General features: G+C 38.8%; 1 pseudogene; it reads left to right on the plus strand.

Moving 5' to 3' along the window:
- Window positions 1-3048: 3048 nt before the first annotated feature.
- Window positions 3049-22003, plus strand: part of LOC140241403 (histamine N-methyltransferase-like) — a 21090-nt pseudogene continuing 2135 nt past the window's right edge.

Raw genomic sequence — 22003 nt, forward strand, 5'->3', positions numbered from 1 at the left:
GTGTTTTGTTTTGTTTTTGTTTTTGTTTTTGTTTTTTTGTTGTCCCATTCAAAGCAGAGCTAGCACGGCTTGGTAAAGATTAAGCGCCAGAATAGACCCTGTACTTGAGATCCTCTTTTTCTCACTTCACATTTTTCCAGAGTGTGTACTTTCTTTCCAATATTAGGATAGGTTAGTAGAGTCCATTCGAATTGAGTTATACATCATTTTAAAGCTTAAAGTCCGTTCTTTCAGAATCTGTTGTTAGCTAAAAATCCATGTCTGGCTACTTTTTTGTTGGTTGTGTAATGCAGGGTTACATATCATTAATACGTGTGGCAATATCCTTTTATTCGGTAGGATAATTTGAACACTTTAACAAATCTGTGTGCATCAGCGAACTACAAAGTACATGAGAGTACTACTACGGTTTATGACTTAACATACAAAGAACGATCTGAAGAAAATATGATCATATGACCCTGCATCACAAAACCAACTAAAAGTTGCCAGACATGGATATATTTTAACGTTTTAGTTATTTTAAAGGGCAGATTCTGAAGGAGCAGACTCTAAGCTTTAAAAGGATGTATAACTCAATTCAAATGGACTCCCCTGCGGATAACCTATCTAAATATTGGAAAGAAAGCACACGCTCTGGAAAAGTGTGAATTGAGAAAAGAGGCTCTGACAGGTCTGAAGTATATATAGGGTCTATTCAAGCGCTTAATCTTTACCAAGCCGTGCTGGCTGTATGATAAAAGGGACAAAACACAGGATGTAAACCACCGGAGCAACAACAATGAAGAGATTATCAGATTGAAATGAAAATTGAGCATGCTCTATTAACACATTCCGTCCATGATTAATGCCAACTTTCAAAGGAGTATAGCAATATCCTCTCAAGGTGATTAGACTTGAAAGTGAAGAGTGTGCAAAGGATTTCAAGAAATGAAAAGGGGCCTCTTGAGACACACCTGATCCTTCTACTCTTCCTCCAAAAAGAGTTGTAGAAAAACTGCTGAAAACACACTTTCCCATTCATATCATAACAACAAAAGAATAATATATAGAAGAAGGATAGCTCTTTCACAAAATATGAAAAACTCAGGATTGACCCATCTTTTTTTCTTCTTTTTTTTTGAGTCCTCATTTAAATTCCAGGATAGCGACTTTTTGTTGGTTTTGGTGATGCACGGTCACATACAGGAAATTTAAAATATTTTCACTTTTCTAGAGCAGTAAAAGAGCACGTCACTTGCCGTTTCCAGAAAAAAAAAAAGAACGTGATGACTAAATGCCACTAGAAAGTCTAAAACTGCATGAGTTTTCTGGCAAAAAAAAAGAAAAAAATGGGTAGTCACAATTTTAGTTACATTTGTCTGCAATGCTTTTATAGGCCTCCACCCTGTTCATATTCCCTGTACTAATGAGGTATCACTAAAAAAAAAAAAAAAATAATAATAATAATTTGTTTTGATCTGATGATGGACTTACTCTAGATGGTTAAATAACTGATGATATTACATGGAGATGTTTGTGTATATGTGTGTGCATGTTGTGTGCAACAAATAAGCAAGCAAATAAACAAAACAAAAGATAACTTTAATAATCACATGTATATTAATCAATGCTTGAATCCCCCAATCGTGGATTTAGGAGCCATTTGCGTAGACTCGTCGTCTTTCCGCCCAACGCGATGCGGCATGACACACGGCTTTGGAAGATGTATCCTTCCATGGAAGAGACCTAAACAGTGCCATCAACCATTGAGGTTGTGCGGGAATGAGAGCGTGCAAAATTTACCAAATAGCGGTTAGTTCACTTCCCCCCATTGTTATTCCGTAACACCAATACCAATTGATTATTCATTTAACCAATTAATTATTCCTTTCTCATTATGTTACCGCACTTCACAAAAACCAACAAGTTCCTCGCCCTGATTTTAAGGCAATACTGAACTAAAAATGTCGCTATGGCGACTGGTATGCCTCCGCCATAATGCATGATTCTCCTAATAGGTCTAGATAGTACATGTGGACAATGTGTGATAACATTTTCACAAAATTGGCAAAATATTAAAATGACAAGTTTGTCACAAATGAGTTGAATGTTCACCTTCCTTGACCTACATGTAGGTTTAATTGGATGGATAGGAGAGCATGTATTTGGGATTTAAGGACTGTAACTTGACTTTGACCCATTCAAACGTTTATGCATTGAGTAATTTTCAAGGTATGGAGAAAAAGTGGAATTTCTGTGTTGAATAGTAAATTGTTACCATTTTCATCTGGCCTTTGACCCTAAAATTCATTAGATAATCACTGTCAGGCAGAACATGCATAAATATGTAATACGTTTCAAGATAACCTGAGCCACTTCCGAGATATGGAGGAAAAACTTAGTTCAGCACTTTCCCTTGATCTTTGACCTTAGGAGTAAGGATTAGGATTAGGGTAATCATATTATTGGTAGGTTACATGTTTGGCGCAGTATGTAGAAACATCATCGGAACAATTGCCGCATGAACAAATGTCATGGCACACTTATGCGTTGATGAATGGACTTACTGTTGGGGAAAGGAGCGCCGCTGCTGAGTTGAGTTTTAGAGTCATATAACTCTTTTTGTTTACCTGACTTAGACATTGAGTTATATGCGGGAAGGAAATCATTCTCTTATAAAAGAAAGAAAAGGATTTTAATCATATTCATTCAGCTGCAGATTATTATAGTACAAAATAGTTAGTTGATGGTGTTGGTTTACTGTGTGAATTTGCGTTTCAATATTAACTCCTCAATAAAAGTTGGCATCTTTGTGATTATAGTGTTGAGACGGTTGAACAGTATATTTTTTTCTTGTTATACAACCATACCAAAGTATTTGATGAAATTATTCATAGAAAAAAAGGATAAAAACCATCATTAATCTATGAAACAACACAGGCAAGCACATACCTCCACATTTGCACACTTAAAGCACACTTAAAAAAAACAACAACATACAAAATATGGTAGAAAAACCACCCTTTACATTTTGTTCTCTTATGTAAACACCTTGCCCGGGAAGGGATGACGGATCGGAGCTTTCTCGAGGCCACGAGCACGGGTCGGAGTCCAACGGGTAAGTGGTACGCTATGCTGCTGGCAGAGGATTCCTCCATGGGAACTCCAGCAATTTCTACAAGACTCTCTAATAATCCTCTTCATGAAAACCTTGTACTAATGTGAAATATCTGCGTGAGATCATCGCAGGGAGAGAGAGAGAGAGAGATATGGATTATTTTTGTTTCCCCCAGAAATAGACGGCACCCTCTCAACGATGGGAATACCTCAGTGGTCAGTTGATTGGAGTTTAAAGTGCAGAGTGTATAAATGTTTTTTTTTTTGAGTTTTTTTTTTTTTAATGAAAAATGTATGCATGTATATTATGATTTCGGTGCCGGAAGGTGGACAATCTCGAAACAAAAGAGAAACCGGGAGCGTTTTTTTAGCACTTTTCTATTTAACTAATTTTTTTTTTTCCATTTATCCAATTTTACATTTTCCATTGTCCAGGCCTATGCATGTATACACACGGAAATATCTCTGAATATCAATGGTACGTCAATAGAAGGCTTAGGTAATGAACTATAAACTGATTATTTTGTAAAGTGAAAACTTAGACAGTGGATGCTTTTGACATGACGCGTCACATTTATGCTATAGATAATGTCACTTCAACACACCTCACTGTTTGTTGGTTGACAGATTAAAAAATCTATTTCTTAAAATGCAAACTCTAAGCTATATGGAATGATCTTCTTATTGGAAATAACGCCTTCACGCTTTATTATGTTAAAAAAATTATTCGAAATTGATTTGAAACATAGTTTTGCCAGAGGCAGAATACGCACATACATTTACGATGACTTGTTCACTATGGGTGCACGTCACGAGACCGACACCCACGAGTCATACTGCCCACTGGTCATACAGCCCACTAGTCATACAGCCCACTAGTTATACAGCCCACGAGTTCGACACTGAGTAAATAAAGCCCACGAGTTCGACATCAAGTAAAATAAGCCCACAAGTTATACAGCCCATGAGTTCGACACTACACACAAAAGGCTCACGAGACCGACACTACACTTAAAAGGCTCACGAGACGGACACTAGGCAAACAAAGCCCACGAGACTGACACTACGCTTAAAAGGCTCACGAGACGGACACTAGGCAAACAAAGCCCACGAGACCGACACTACGCTTAAAAGGCTCAAGAGACGGACACTAGGCAAACAAAGCCCACGAGACTGACACTACGCTTAAAAGGCTCACGAGACGGACACTAGGCAAACAAAGCTCACGAGACCGACATTAGGCAAAAGAGGCTCACGAGACCGACACTAGGCAAAGAAGGCCCACGAGACCGACAGGATGAATAGCGCCACCCATAGACCAATCAATTTTATAGGTGTCCAGATACTGGCATAAGGAAGATATGAGAGTTGGAAAGGGAGAGTTGCTAGGGGATTACCCTTTCAATTGCCTTCCCTCGCCCCCTGAATTGTTCTAGATTTGTAATTGTGTTGAGCACGTTTGAGTGTTTGTGAAAAAATAACCAAATTCAGTAAAAGTGCATGAAATGTTTCGACATTAATTTCGAAAATGCCAAAAAACCTTCGTTTCCCTTTCCGCAAAACATATACCGGTAATTTGGATATTCAGATCAGCCAACTAGAATAATACCCAGGTGTGAAATGAAGTTTACAAGAAAATATTTCACAAAATGGTCAATGTTGCAGTGCATAATTGCTTTACGTGATATGGAAGGAGAGTAGTCATCTGCAAAGGTGCTGATTTAATAGTACAAATTCACAGAAAAAATATGATATAATCGTCTGCTAAGGTAGCTCTAAGGATTCGGAAAAGGAAGATGCATTCATGAAAACAGCTATTCTATGTCATGAAATTGTACCGTTTTGAGGAAAATGATTTTACAGATACAAGCTACAAATCGAGGTGAATCGCTGCGATATAAAAACGTTTTCATCCTTTGAAATGTCATGCATTATAGTTACAGAAAAAAAAAAATTGAACTTTAAGCAGACGGATATTAAGCAGGAGGATAGGATATTTGATAAGGAATAGTTAACGGGTGCACGTCACGAAACCGACACCCACGAGTCATACAGCCCACGAGTCATACAGCTCACAAGTCATACAGCCCACGAGTCATACAGCTCACACGTCTTACAGCCCACTAGTTACTAGTATACAGCCCACGAGTTCGACATCAAGTAGAATAAGCCCATCACAAGTTATACAGCTCATGTGTTCGACACTACACACAAAAGGCTCACGAGACCGACGCTATGCAAACAAAACCCACAAGACCGACACTACACTTAAAAGGCTCAAGAGACGGACACTAGGCAAACAAAGCCCACGAGACCGACACTACACTTAAAAGGCTCAAGAGACGGACACTAGGCAAACAAAGCCCACGAGACCGACACTACACTTAAAAGGCTCACGAGACGGACACTAGGCAAACAAAGCCCACGAGACCGACACTACACTTAAAAGGCTCACGAGACGGACACTAGGCAAACAAAACCCACAAGACCGACACTACACTTAAAAGGCTCAAGAGACGGACACTAGGCAAACAAAGCCCACGAGACCGACACTACACTTAAAAGGCTCAAGAGACGGACACTAGGCAAACAAAGCCCACGAGACCGACACTACACTTAAAAGGCTCACGAGACGGACACTAGGCAAACAAAGCCCACGAGACCGACACTACACTTAAAAGGCTCACGAGACGGACACTAGGCAAACAAAGCCCACGAGACCGACACTACACTTAAAAGGCTCAAGAGACGGACACTAGGCAAATAAAGCCCACGAGACCGACACTACACTTAAAAGGCTCAAGAGACGGACACTAGGCAAACAAAGCCCACGAGACCGACACTACACTTAAAAGGCTCAAGAGACGGACACTAGGCAAACAAAGCCCACGAGACCGACACTACGCTTAAAAGGCTCACGAGACCGACACTAGGCAAACAAAGCTCACGAGACCGACATTAGGCAAAAAAGGCTCACGAGACCGGTACGCGAATATTTTTTTTTTTTTCCCAGGATGGGAAAGGCATTTATTTGTCTTGGTGACTTGGATAGAGAAAAACTATCAAGTCTTTGACTTTATTACTCTCTATAAGCCTGACGGAATAAACCGTTACAAACTTATTATACTTTACAAATTAAGAGCAAAAATGGAAACAAGATGGTGAGCAAAATCCAGCTTGGGATTCGAACCACCGTCCATCTTTTAAGCACTGATAGCTCCATGATCAGGGCCCCGTTGCTAGAAACTTTGCGTTTAAACGCAACTTACAACTGATTGTCACTGGCCAATCAAAATCATTGTTGCATGCATGTCTTCTTACTAGGGCAGATCCTGAGCCAATCAGAATGGTTGTTTCAAAATTAGCAATTATTTGCAATTGATTGCAACTTTCTTGCAACGGGGCCCAGAGCACTAACACATCGTGCCACAGCGAAGAACTGCCGAGATTGGTGGTCATTGGGCTTTTGAAGTATGCAAACACAATTTGTCTCCCTATAGTCTTAGTTTCAGACGTTTTTTTTTGTCAGTAGACTGCCGTAGACTTTACACACACTAGTGACTTTCCCATCCTGGGAAAAAAAATATTGCGACCGCACTAGGCAAAGAAGGCCCACGAGACCGACAGGATGAACAGCGCCACCTATAGACCAATTAATCTTATAGGGTGTCCAGATAATGGCGTAAGGAAGATATGAGAGATGGAAAAGGAGAGTTGCTAGGGGATTACCCCGTCAATTGCCCTCCCTCGCCCCCTGAATTGTTCAAGATTTTTAATTGTGTTTGCGTGTTTGTGTGTTTGTGAAAAAATAAACAAAATTCAGTAAAGGTGCATGAGATGTTTCAACATTAATTTCGAAAATACCCAAACACCCTCGTTTCCCTTTCCGCAAAGCATATACCGGTATACACCTGCTTAGAAAAAAAAAATTAAACAAAATGATGTGGACATTATTTCAGATCAACTTACTAGAATAATACCCAGGTGTGAAATGAAGTTTACAAGAAAATATTTCACAAAATGGTCAATGTTGCAGTGCACACTTGCCTTACATGATATGGAAGGGGAGTAGTCATCTGCAAAGGTGCTGATTTAGTACAAATTCACAGAAAAATATGGCATAATCGTCTATCAAGGTAGCTCTAAGGATTCGGAAAAAGAAGATGCATCCATGAAAATAGCTATTCTATTTCATGAAAAATGTACCGTTTTGAGGAAAATAATTTTACAGATACAAGCCACAAATCGAGGTGAATCGCTGCGATATAAAACGGTTTCATCCTTTGAAATGTTATGCATTATCGTTACAGAAAAAAATACAAATTGAACTCTTAGCAAGTGGGTATATGCAGGAGGATAGGATATCTATTAAGGAATACTTAACTATAATGAAGCGAGAAAGAAATAGGCGAAAAAAACCTTACATTCTGTCCACCGTCTATCTAGAAATAATGGGAAAGCCTATTAAAAATAGCACGATGGCATCTAAAATGAAACCATACATCGTTCTTGTCCTTTATTATTTTTTCATACTTTTTTTTTTGAGGGGGGTGGGGGGGAGGGGGTCCCCATGAAGAGGACAATTTTATTTTCAAAAAAGGGATAAATTGGTAACAATGTCGCTCCCGTAGCGTGACAGAACTGCCCACTAAAAGCCACACGTATAGAAATACATAGTTACTTGATGTCGTTGATTATGTAGATGGTGCTGTTTAATTAGTTACAATCTCTCACTCGATAGCGTGACGAAATTCCACCCACCAGTATGTAACTTTCCCCTTCATGGAACACCCTGTACAGGTAATTGACATGTAGATGGCGCTGTTCATCCTGTCGGTCTCGTGAGCCTTCTTTGCCTAGTGTCGGTCTCGTGTGCCTTCTTTGTTTAGTGTCGGTCTCGTGAGCCTCTTTTGCGTACTGTCGGTCTCGTGAGCCTTTATTGTGTAGTGTCGGTCTCGTGGGCTTTCTTTGCTTAGTGTCGGTCTTGTGAGCCTTTTGTGTGTAGTGTCGAACTCCTGGGCTGTATGACTCATGGACCTATTTTTGATGTCGGTCTCGTGGACCGTATGACTCGTTGGTGTCGGTCTCATGGGAAGACCCCATAGTTAACTAGTGAAGCGAGAAAGAAAAAGGCATAAAAAAGTACATCCTGTCCACCGTCTATCTAGAAATTGGGACAGCCTATCAAAAATAGTATGATGGCATCTAAAATCAAACCATACATCGTTCTTGTCCTCTGTTATTTTTCCATACATTTTTTTCTTTTTTTTTGGGGGGGGGGGTCCCCATGAAGGGGACAATTTCATTTTCAAAAAAGGGATAAATTGGTAACAATGTCGCTCCCGTAGCGTGACAGAACTGCCCACTAAAAGCCACACGTGTAGAAATACATAGTTACTTGATGTCGTTGATATGTAGATGGTGCTGTTCAATTAGTTACAATCTCTCGCTCGATATCGTGAGGAAATGGCACACGCCAGTATGTAATTTTCCCCTTCATGGAACACCCTGTACAGGTAATTGACATGTAGATGGCGCTGTTCATCCTGTCGGTCTCGTGGGCCTTCTTTGCCTAGTGTCGGTTTCGTGAGCCTTCTTTGCCTAGTGTCGGTCTCGTGAGCCTCTTTTGCGTACTGTCGGTCTCGTGAGCCTTTATTGTGTAGTGTCGGTCTCGTGGGCTTTCTTTGCTTAGTGTCGGTCTCGTGAGCCTTTTGTGCGTAGTGTCGAACTCATGGGCTGTATGACTCGTGAGCCGTATAACTCATGGGCTGTATGACTCATGGACCTTTTTTTTTTATGTCGGTCTCGTGGACCGTATGACTCGTGGGTGTCGGTCTCGTGGGATGACCCCGTTCACTATACCAACAGATTGCCTTCCTAATCCTGACGGGACCTGTTTTGAGACTGTAGGGTAATTCGTCTGCAAGTGCCCTAGATCATTCATCGGAGCCATATTGTGTGAAGTGGGTACGTTGACATTGATACATGCTAACAGGGTGTATTTTTGTTTTATTTAACACGGTTATCATATGTGTCTGTATTAAGCGATTAATATATATGTATCATATTACACATGTAATTTTTCGTACTAAATATATTTATATGTGTTTATATAATGTATATGGAACTAACTCCATTCTTTTTAAGTTGAGATATTTGTGATTAAAGCTGCCAAAAATAAAGAAAACAATAAGAAAATTCAGGATATTTTTAATCCAACTTCTATAATATTCCTTGTTATGTCACAAGTGAGGTTTTAGTGGAAAGGTTTGAATTTGCTGATATGCTATATATCTGATAATGGCCTTACTTTGAAATGTTTAAAGATGACGCTTAGCTCATTTTGCAATAAAACTCTTTAATAATCCTATGCATTATACATATGTGTCTGTGTCTGTGTGTGTGTGTGTGTGTGTGTGTGTGTGTGCCTGTGTTTGGTGAGCTGGTGAGCTTGCATGTAAATACAATAAAGACTGTAATAAACTTCCATGTCGGTATTTTGAGGATGACCCTGTACGCTGAAAAAGAAAAGGAGTGCCTAAACTAAAAAATCTTCAAGTGAAAAAAGGCTATTTTGCCAATACAACAAGAAATGTATAGGGATCATTTTTTAATCTTTTTGTGTGCCTGTTATTTTCAATTTTAATGTATTTTGCTTGAATGTGGCGGCATTACCACGCGAAATATGTTTTTGTGTTGTTGTTGTTGTTTTTTTTTTCCTTTATATATTTATTTCCAGAACTCGTTTGCCCTGGCGATGTCTCGTCCCCAGAATCCTGCTATCTCTACCGCCAGAACAGACAAACCTGGGATGTGGCGCGGGATAGATGCGATGACCTGGGTGGATACTTGGTTGCTATAGAGACGCCAAGTGAGCTGTCCACTATCCGAGGGGAGGTTTTCATCTCGCACAACGTAACTACTGTCTACCCAACAACGTGGACAGGTCTGAATGACAGATTGATCGAAGGAGTGTACACATGGGAGCAAGTAGGTGGTAACTTACCCCTCTCGAGTAGTATGTGGATGCCATGGCAGCTCTGGGCAGACTCTGTTGCCGTTAAACGTTCAAGACTGTTCCTGATCGATTCTGCCTGCAATGGAAGAAGAAGCTACATTTGCGAATTCGGATATTGACTGGAACAGTGTCAGAAGCAACAGAATGAATTTTATTTTTCCTATCAACAGTTTCTGCATTGAGACGAAAATCTTAAGACCATCACAATTTTGAAATATTATATAAAATAATTGCCAAGTAAGAGTCTTTGCTGTGTGGTGGACATTCTGGTTTAGGACTTTTTGATAGTTAAACATTTGACTATGTATTTAGAATGAGCCAGGTCGGAGTTTAGCTCGTGGACACATTTGTACAACTGCATGACCTTTCTTTTTCTCTGTCGGTTAGGGGCACTTCAGTCGTTCTTAGAGCGACATAATTCATAAGCTTTATACGTAACAATTTGCGGGGTTCATCCATCCTGTTCAAACAAAGATTAAGCTTGCGTACACCAGATGACGAGAATGATCAGTCATTTAATACTTGGAATATTTAGCATCCATTTCATTATGTTGCATTGCGTGTGTGTGTGTGTGTGTGTGTGTGCGTGTGTGTTTTAACATACTCATTATTTTGGAATACCACTAGCAAGCTGCAGCAGTTTATAAGCCCCGCGTTTTATGAATGATCATTATGTCACAGATGCCTATTCCAGCGAATGAAAAAAACAAACATGTATGCATTTTGGTGCAGATGACCTGTGGTTTTTTGTTTGTTTGTTTGTTTGTTTGTTTTTTGTGGTTTTTTTTATTACTGCTCATGCGCAAGTGGACGAGCCCCGAGTATACTCGACTCGGGAAATTGTCAATGGGAAATGCGTGGTGTAGCAAATCAAACCGTCCTCAGTGGGTTTATATTAAAAAAAACCCACTGGAAATGGATTCATTTGTTGCGACTTTCCACATCATTAACTAGAGAAGCACTCTGAGAGCGCAGACCTCCGCATTGTATCATTTTAAACCTTTCCTGCAAGTATCATCCAAATCCGTTAACTATAGATACTTTTTGAGTCATTTTGCACAAGGACAAACAAACAAACAAACCAACGGTAACGAAAACATAACCTCCTCCCTTGGCGGAGATAATCGAATGAAGCTCTCGTTATACAGTGTTAAAGTGTTATGCAGAGTAACTATAAGGTATTCTATACTTTCATTAGATGAATAATGCGAATTTGCGTCAGTCTCTTCGACTTAATGTAAACGTACCTAATACTACAAGAAAAAGGTCTTACTTGAAAAAAAAAAATCTGTGGTACATTATAATCCTTTTTTTGTGTGTTTGTCATCTTTTACGCAATCAATTATTACGCATATAATATGTTAACATACAGGTATATCGAGTTGTAGGAATCTCGGATTTTATGTTGAACATTGAAATGTCAATGACAAGACATTTATTATAACAAGCTTTTGATCTGTACTTGTAATTACGCAGTATGCACAGTATCTGAAAGTTTTTATCGCACAAAGTTACAGCCTGTGCTATCAGCTTATAAAATGCTTTGTTTGGCGTTCATTATTGAAACGCATGGTTGTTAAAGAATTCATATACTTACCTGCAAAACTGAAGTGTGCCTGAAATTTTGCACTGGGATTTTCAGTGGGGCCCTCATTTGCCCAGCACTATCTGAATGAATCAAGCTGAAAATCAGTACTAAACGCGGAGATCAGTACATTCATTTACAAAGTGAAGAATGATATTGACTAAAATCTTGCTGTAGTTGTCAGAATAAACATGAAACAGTCTAAGAACTATGCTTTACTGTCTTTTAAAATCAAGGATTGTATTTCTGTTATAGCTCCGCCCCTCTCCAATGATCCTTCACTAAATATCCGATCGACAGTCTCCATAGAATAGTTTGAAAAGAATGTGAAGTCTGTAAATTATGGGGGAAAAAAGAACCACACACACACACACAAGAGCACAGCACGTGAACAAAATAAGGATGTAATTGTGGTAAGTGTGTGTGTTTAAAACACACACCTACCAATACCCACATGATACCTGCCATGATAACATGTTTATTTACTTCGTCATGTCACTACATCTTTCTCTGTAGACCTACTTTATATTGCGTTCGTTATTCGTCTGCCAACCAGACAAATATTTTCATATCTTGTAATATTTTAAATGTTTCATATAGTAATGATATTTCAAAATAGTTTCTCTTAACTAAAATAATGAAATTAGCATTTAATAAAAATGGCGTTGAAAACAGACATCCTTGTACTTTAGTCATATGGCATGGATTTAAAAGTTGTATTTGAAAAATCATATAGATATAAGAAGGCTGTAAGCTCTGTCCTACCATGAAAGAGAAAGAGAGAGAGAGAGAGAAAAGAGAGAAAACCCTGCGTTCATATCACAAGTTCTTAAAAAGATTACCATTCTTCAAGCACAGTAAATAGGAGGTTCTTGCTTCAGTGTATCTTTATACCACGCTTTTTGCGAGGTTGTAAAAAAATCAAATTTTTCTTTTGTTTGTCTGTGTGGTTTGGGTGTATTAAAAATGCCAAGTTGCCAGCGACTTACAGTAAGAGCTCTAGGCTTTAAGATGAAATAACCTCCTTAAATCATTCTTTATTTCTTAATAAAATATATCATTCTACTCTTGTGCACGAAAACGGCAGTGACTGTGGTTTGTTCATTTGACTTTGAATGTGTAAACTTTCAATCAAAGTTATTGATACTGAGGCACTTGTGGGTTTACAAATATTTAGTATAGGAATCTTTTTAGATAATGCATATTCGTTTTGCCAGTATTTCATTGATAAAATTCCATTTGGTATCAAATAAGTGTCAATGTCAGGAAAAGCTGAAAAGCAACTAATATCATAATATGATATATTTTATTAGTATATATATATATCTAATATATATTACTAATTACAATAATATTATATCATACTAATGTTACTCAAGCGTCATACCAATAAGGAACGTGATATACTTTCATAGATATAAATCGGTAGTAAGCTCTACTAGTATCTTGTCAAGAGAGCGAAATAGGGAGGAGAGAAAAGTCTGAGTGGTATTACAGGTACTTGAAGAGATGACCATTCCTCAAACACAGTATTATAAAACTGGAGCTTCTTGCTTCATCATACTCTCTTGTAGGAAGGTGGTGAAAAAATGAAAATGATTCCTGAAGGTAACGCACGTAACGTGTGTGTGTGTGTGTGTAATACAATAAGGCGACCGCTTCTGGTGCCTGTTCATCTGACTTTGAATGCTTAAACTTTCAATCAGAAGGATGGGTGCTGAGGCACGTTTTGGCTTGTAAATATGTATAAGCAATCTGCTATTCTTTTTAGATGATTTATATTCATTTTGACAGTATTCCATTAAGCAAAGTCCATCTAGTATCAGGACCACTCTCAAAGTTTCAATGTCAGGCAAAAGCATACTACTAAAGCGTTTATACCCCAAGGACGAGGTTTATGTATTGATTATCAATTATAAATTATTATATCAATCATTCAGGAGATAGCGTGTTAGGGGCCTACTCCTGCAGATTAAAACAACAACAACTTTTGAAATTTCACATATTTTTTTCTCAGTTTCACGACACTACGAATACGCACTCTTCACAGTATGGTTTGACTATGTTTATCAAGTTTAACAAGGCGGGTAACAGAAGTGTTAGAAATGAGTGATTTGATTAATCTCTCGTCTCTTGTTTATGCAGTTTGTCTTCACTGTTAAGTAATGGACATGTGTGTGTTTGTGGGGAGGGGGGGGGGTGTGGAGGTTGGTTGAAGGAGTAATGTATCCCTCCTGAACGATGAAGAATTTTTGTTTCGGGATTTGAAGTCTAACAATATTATAAAGTATAAGGCCTATAGATGTTATTCAATTTTCATTCAAAAAGAACGAACAAAATCAATATTCAAAGAAAGGAGAAAGACTTACAAGAGACTATATAGGGCCTAATAACAGGCAATCCTAACCAAAGTGCGTAATTATACATGTGTATCATACACTTTTCATGCATCGCTCACTATATAGAGGATGCATGCAATGCACACAAGTCTATGGGAAGTATTCATCCCATACAAACTCTGCTGGTTTATGTTGATCTATTGTGTCAGATCTCTTCCTCCCTCCCCCTTCCCCTTCCTACCCCCCCCCCCACACCTTTTTCCTCTACCCCCCCCCCCCCCCCCAACTCTGTTTGGCTACAATTTGTTTTCTTATTATGTTGTTGTGGTATAGATAGATCTTTGTACATAGCAGGCATCAATATCACACAACTTTGAATGACTGTATTATTTTAATGTATTTCTTTGTTTGGCTACCACTGAAGCAGGTCAAACTTCATAAAGTTAGTCTTTTTGACAAAACAGAGTCTTTTCAAGTATTTTGTAGGCAATAATGTGATGATGACACCCCCATAATCAAAGATTACTGCCTGCCACTAGGTATTCATCTTATGAAGAACTGATCCACACTACATTTTTATTTTTTTTTTAAAAACCTCAAAGGGCATGAGTTTCAAAAATGTCCCTTTGAGAAGCTTTATGACCCTTGAATGTTTAATTTCCCATATGATGTAGGTGCAAATCTCATCAAAAACACATTTATGATGTTTAAAAGTCAAATGAGAAATATGACCTCCACTATAGGGCTCACACCCGTAAATACAAGGGAATGCCCCAGGCCCCTTCACAAATTCGTACCAAAGATACCAAAATAAATGAAGAAAAAAATTGATTAAAAATCAATGATGTAGTTTGGCAAAAAACTGAATAGCTGTAGATATTGAGTATGAATTCCTCTACAAATTACATTTTAGTTGGAAGATGAAAGCTTTTCTGGTGGAATTTGAGGGGACTATATTTCATTGGGTACGTGTACGGAAAATGGGTGATTTTTTGAGTGATAAGAACTCGTAGTCTGGCTTTGCGGACCCCTGGACAGAATTTGAACTGAATTATCCACCCTGAGAATTTGATGGATGAAAGGGTATATCTAACTTATCCAGGTTAGTGAAACTGAAACACCTCATTTCTCCCAGCTGTTTTACAGAATTTTTTGAAATTTGATTTTTAACACACATCCCTATGGGGAAATATTTATGGGTGTGAGCCCTATATTGTCGGAGCGGAGTAATATTTCAAAAAGCCTGTTCAAGGTCGAAGCGAGCTGGCGTACCACACTTTTCACTTAGCGTGGTAACGTTTGGCGTGTGCGGTACGATGAGATTGGCGTCTAGTTTTTCTTTCTGCTTATCACACCACAGTACCAGGAGTTACAAAAGGTATAACATCTATTATTCGTCCCTCGTGTTTTATCATCCTATTTTGTTTTGTTGTATTTTTTTTTCAAACGCAGATTCTGATGACCTTTTTCTTTCATTCTTTGCCATGTCCTATATCCAAATCGTAAAATTGTTGCCTCTTCATTACACTTTCTATAATATAGTAATTTCAGTTTGAGTTATTTATTTCTTTTACTAGCCTATATGTTGTGAACCCCCTATAGCACATTGAGTCGTGCACCAATACCCTTTTTTAATGCAAACAAGATAAGATAAGTGCAATTTTGGTCTGTTTGTCATGGCAGATCCTCCGCAGATACTTCATTAATTTGAGATTCTGACCTATCTTATAGTAATAATGTTGTATATATACAAAGATCCCTATGCTACGATGAAATGGACGTAACACATCCAAAGCATTCCCACTTGTACTATTCAAAAACAATTAATAAAGTAGTTTTTAGTTATACTCAACTTAACAAGAAACCAGAGCGTGAAGATATCAAAAGGTTTACTTCAGTCAAGGGAAAAGTATACATCTTTAGATTAAGATTATTGTAAGAGCGTGATTTGTATGTTCCTTGTCGGGTGATAGCGTGGTACAATCACAACTCTTACTGTACGTCCAGACGCGAAGAAATACCAAGTATACAGTTTGATATTCAGTTCATACGCGTGTATATTTATTGGTAGTAGATATACACAATCTGTATATCCAGCGTAGAATGACAGCAAGTATTAACATAGCCATATATCTGATGGCTAGGGAGAAGCACAATTTAGGACTTCTGCCCAAGACAGGGGCGTCCAGAATGATCCCTCTCAACATGTGTGGGTCAGATATATCAGGGTTAGTAAGCAAGGGGTCTTTGATGTAAGAATTACTTTGGTTGCCTGTAATAAAACTAGACAAAGGACTGACTGTGGGAATTGTAAATACAGGAGTCTGGATTGACTTGAGCTTGACCGGGAGAACAAAGAAAAGGATTAAGTATCAGTTTAACGGGGGTTTACTAGAGGAAATGGTATATTGTGATGGTGGGCTATTACATGACAAGTTTGCTGGGAAGTTCACTGACATTGCTAATGAAAGAATATAGTAACTTTTAAACTGTGGGAATTGTAAACAGGAGTTTACTGAGAAGTTCTATGACATTGCTAATGAAAGGATATAGGAACTTTGCAACTGTGGGAATTGTAAACAGGATTTGGGGTGGACTGGATTTCTAAATGAACCAATGTTTAGGGTATCATCTTTCCGTCTTACATTATGTTATGGGGAATGTAATGAGGAATCCCCATTTCGTGTGAGAAGTATAATGTAGATCCTTAGAATATGTGTGAATTAGCTTATAACATTATAATATACTTTAATCAAAGACAGCCTCTCCCTTACGTTACGCCAGCTAAACACAAGGTTGACCCTATCCAAATCACAAACACTTTTTACATGATTAGATATAGATTATTTTGTCCAACTTTCTTTTTTTCATCTAGTTTCAAGTGATTACCGCTTCGATGCCAGCAATGCAGTTTTCAGAGGGAATTTATATCTTAATGGTGATATACATTCTGACATTAAATGAAGGTGAGTTTTCGTTATTAGTCTTCTTGAAAAAAGGGGGAAATGATGCAGTACAAAAGGTCCAGGGATGTACGAATTACACTCGTACAGTCAACACTTATACAAGAAGCGAACTTGCATATAGCTTTATAAAAATCCTTTATTACTTTCCTTTCCGTAATTCCGCGTCCCTCTATAACCCAAAGCGGGTGCACGTCACGAGACCGATACCCACGAGTCATACAGCCCATAAGTCATACAGCTCACAAGTCATACAGCCCACGAGTCATACAGCTCACAAGTCATACAGCCCACCAGTTATACAGCCCACGAGTTCGACACTGAGTAAATTAAGCCCATGAGTTCGACATCAAGTAAAATAAGCCCACGAGTTATACAGCCCATGAGTTCGACATTACGCACAAAAGGCTCACGAGACCGACACTAAGCAAAGAAAGCCCACGAGACCGACACTACACTTAAAAGGCTCACGAGACCGACACTAGGCAAAAGAGGTTCACGAGACCGGCACTAGGCAAAAGAGGCTCACGAGACCGACACTAGGCAAAGAAGGCCCACGAGACCGACAGGATGAACAGCGCCCCCTATAGACCAATTAATTGTATAGGGTGTCCAGATAATGGCATAAAGAAGGTATAAGAGATGGAGTTACTAGGGTAATACCCCGTCAATTGCCCTCCCTCACCCCCTGAACGATTCAAGATCTTTAATTGTGTTTGCATATGTGAGTGTTTGTGAAAAAATGAACAAAGTTTAGTAAAAGTGCATGAGATGTTTCAACATTACTTTCGAAAATGCCAAAACACCCTCGTTTCCCTATCTGCAAAGCCCATAACGGTACATACCTACTTAGAAAAAAAAAATGTGGACATTTAGCTCAATCAACTAGAAAAATACCCAGGTATGAAATGAAGTTCACTACAATAAAATCATTCACAAAATGGTCAATGTTGAAGTGCTCACCTGCTTTACAGGACATGAGGGGGGAAGGGGGCTAGTCATCTGCAAAGGTGTTGAAATAATGAAAAATCACAGAAAATGATGTAATTGTCAATTAAGGCAGCGTTAAGAATTCGGAAGAAGAATATGCATCCATGAAAGTAAGTTTTCTATTTCATCAAAAACGTACTGTTTTGAGAAGAAAAATTTTACAAACACAAGCCACTGAAATCGAGGTGAATCGCTGCGATAAAAAAAAAAAAGTTTTCATTCGTTGAATTTCATACATTAAAGTTAAAAAGAGAAAATTGCAAATTGAACTCTAAGCAGGCGGGTAAAAGCAGGCAGAAAGGATATCTAATAAGGAATACTGAACTTGTGAAGCGAGAAAGAAAAGGGCGAAAAAACCTAAGTAGAAATTAGGAAAGCCTACTAAATATAGCATGATGACATCTAAAAGTAAACCATTCATCGTTCTTGTCCTCTATCACTTTTTCATTCTTTTTTTTTTTGGGGGGGGGGGGTCCAATGAAGAAGACAATTCTATTTTTTTTTTTTAAAGAAAAAATGGTAACAATTTCGGTCCCCGTAGCATAACAGAACTGACCCCTAAGAGCCAAACGTGTAGAAATACATACTTAATGTCGTTGATATGTAAATGGTGCTGTTATTAGTTAGTAACAATCTCTCGCTCGACAGCGTAACGAAATTGCACCCGTCAGTACGTAATTTCCCCCTTAATTGAACACCCTGTACAGGTACATATTTGTAATTGACATGTAGATGGCGCTGTTCATCCTGTCGGTCTCGTGAGCCTTCTTTGCCTAGTGTCGGTCTCGTGGGCTTTCTTTGCCTAGTGTCGGTCTCGTGAGCCTTCTTTTCCTAGTGTCGGTCTCGTGGGCTTTCTTTACCTAGTGCCGGTCTCGTGAGCCTCTTTTGCGTACTGTCGGTCCCGTGAGCCTTAATTGTGTAGTGTCGGTCTCATGGGCTTTCTTTGCTTAGTGTCGGTCTCGTGAGCCTTTTGTGCCTAGTGTCGAACTCATGGGCTGTATAACTCGTGGGCTTATTTTACTTGATGTCGAACTCATGGGCTTAATTTACTCAGTGTCGAACTCGTGGGCTGTATAACTGGTGGGCTGTATGACTTGTGAGCTGTATGACTCGTGGGCTGTATGACTTATGTATGACTTATGTATGACTGTATGACAGATGCAAAATCTTTCTTGTCGGCGCAATGTTTGTTGTATACATGTTACAGTTTTCCTTACATTGGTTATGGAATGACGGTGTGAAACTGGCAGCAACATCAGGAGAATGGCATAAATGCGAGCGAGCGGAGCGAGCGAGCTTGAAAATTTTGACATTTTACAGTCCAAAAACTGCCGTTTGTAGCTATATAATTCTTTTTTTTTTGTTTACCAGCGGATTGGGGTGGGGGGTGGGGGCACCCCCGTAGTTACGCCACTGCTGGGAGGGGTATATTTTCAAACGTAAAAACAATCCATTATTCTTCACCTTTAATAGTTCAGTATGACACATGTATCAGCTGTTGTTGTTTTATCTTTAAAACCATTCTTCCGTCGTATTTGGAGCTTTGGGTAGAAGTTTTCACCTTTTTTTTTTTTTGTTCAAGCGGACCCTGCTCGCTAGCGGGGGGGGGGGGGGTTCGTTCGAACCCCCTGAACCTCCCCCCCCCCCCCCCCCCCTAGTTACGGGCCTGGGAAGGATATGGGTGTGACGGTGGGCGGGGTTATTCGTCCTCCCATAATTATGACGGAGCTCGTATGGACTTTTAGAATTGAATTTCAACGATGTGGTGCACACTTTTTGCAGACTATTTTGAGCATTTTCAAGAAAAACTAGAGATTGTAATTTGTCATCACTGACAAATTAAGGTGATCCGATTTTTTTTTATCAATGATTCGAGTCATGATCGCAATAGGCATGACCATACAAGTTTCATCTGTGTTTAGAGACATTGGCCGTGTGATGTTTGCATTCTCATTTAGCAAAGGGAGTCATATCTGCCATGTTTGGTACCAAATTCTGTATAGGCCCCCTACACTATAACGAAGAAACAGCAACAAATACATATGACCTTTGACCCACCTTTGCACTCCCAAGATTGCATCTGATGAAATAGTGGGTATTTTGTGAAATGATTCTCGCGACATCGTCTATACGTGTGAAAAATATGGGAAAGATAGGACAGGTATTCACCAAGATACAAGATGAAACATTTATGACCTTTGACCCTTATTTACATACCCAAGATGTTGTCCGATCTAGTAGTTGTTATTTTATGAAATAATGTACGTGACATGAACTAAACATGTGCAAAATATGGGGGTGATAGGGCGTGTTTATCTTGAGTTATTGCAAAGAAAGTTGCAGAGAGAAAGAAATATCTCAATACAGCGAAGATAAGCTTTAATTTCAACCAAGTTTTTTATAGTGATCCCGACATCGTATGAAAAAACGAAATGAAACTCACCGATAGCGCAAAGTCTCAGCTACAACATATTAAAATCTGCGAGAAATTCACGGAAGGGTAAGTGAGCTAGTGCTCGATAAAGACAACTATGTCAATTTTCACATTTAAAAAATCCTCTCCCATAGAGATAACACGTCATAACGAAGATACAAAGGGAAGTACATATGACCTTTGACCTCAATTTGCACAGACAAGATGGCATCTGAGTAAAAAGTGGTTAGCTTGTGAAATGATCCTTGTAACATGGTCTTTGCGTGTGCAAAATATGGGAATGATAGGACATGTATTCACTAAGATACAGCATGAAACACCTATGACCTTTGACCCTAATTTACATATCCAAGATGGTGTCTGATCAAGTGCTTGTTATTTTATGAAATAATTGACGTGACATGAACTAAAAATGTGCAAAATATGGAAGTGATAGAGGCCGTCTTTCTTGAGTTATTGCACAGAAAGTTGCAGAAAGAACGAAATATCTCAATACATCGAAGATAAGCCTGAATTTCAACCAAAATTTTCGACGTGATTCCGACATCGTATGAAAAAACAAAGGGCACACTTACGGTAGCGTAAAGTCTCAGCTACAACATATCAAAATCTGGGAGAAATTTACCGAAGGGTAAGTGAGCTAGTGCTCGATAAAGATAGTCATGTCAATTTTCATTTCCAGAAAAACTGCACTCCCATAGAGATAACACGTAAACTGGTCAAATTTGACAAGATTACTTTCAATCCATTTTTACGAAGTGATACCGTTATCCAATCAAAATGTTGTAATTTTATGTTTGAAAGAACATTAAATAAGCTACATCATACTGAAATCTGGGTGAAAATTGACAGAAGACTCGTGAGATACGCCTGAATGAACTTGAAATATGATGACGTCATTTTGAAAATTTACTTTTTTTACTTTATTAAGAAATTTGATATCTTTTAATCATTTTGTCAGCATTGCCACCCCATGAAATGACATGTACAACTCATCAGCTTTCAAAATGTGTACAGAAAATGGGGGGTCACCGTCCATCCTGACGAGTAAAATCGGATTTAAAATTGTCATTTTTTTGGCATAGTTGCACTGTATATCGCCATTGACGCGCGCGCGGAATTTCAACTTTGACGGGCCCGTATGACGTCATATTGCGTCGGATTGACTTGAAACTTGGTAGACATATTCCTTGACATTTCAGGCAGCCGATAAGTGTAAAAAACCGGGAAATTTCTATTGCATATGAGCTGTGCGTGCGTATATGCGCGCGCGCGTACGCGTCCGTCCAAATTTTTCAATTTTTCAAAAAATGCTCCAAATGGTCTGAAACGTGTGCAAAAAAAATTTGAGCTCGATTTGAGCATACAAATATTTCAACGCGCGCGTACGCGCACGTTTCAAGGCATAGATGAATTTTGAGAATATGAGTAGAATGCACTTGACCTGAAATATATGTGACGTAAATTTCATTGAAAAAATCCATTCCATTAATGAGATATGATTGAGAATGTGTTTTCATATAATGACGTCATAGTGACGTCACGGTCGACTGATCACCATGATTTTAGTTCGAT

Source organism: Diadema setosum, chromosome 18 (genome assembly GCF_964275005.1).
Source record: "Diadema setosum chromosome 18, eeDiaSeto1, whole genome shotgun sequence".
NCBI classification, from domain to species: domain Eukaryota; kingdom Metazoa; phylum Echinodermata; class Echinoidea; order Diadematoida; family Diadematidae; genus Diadema; species Diadema setosum.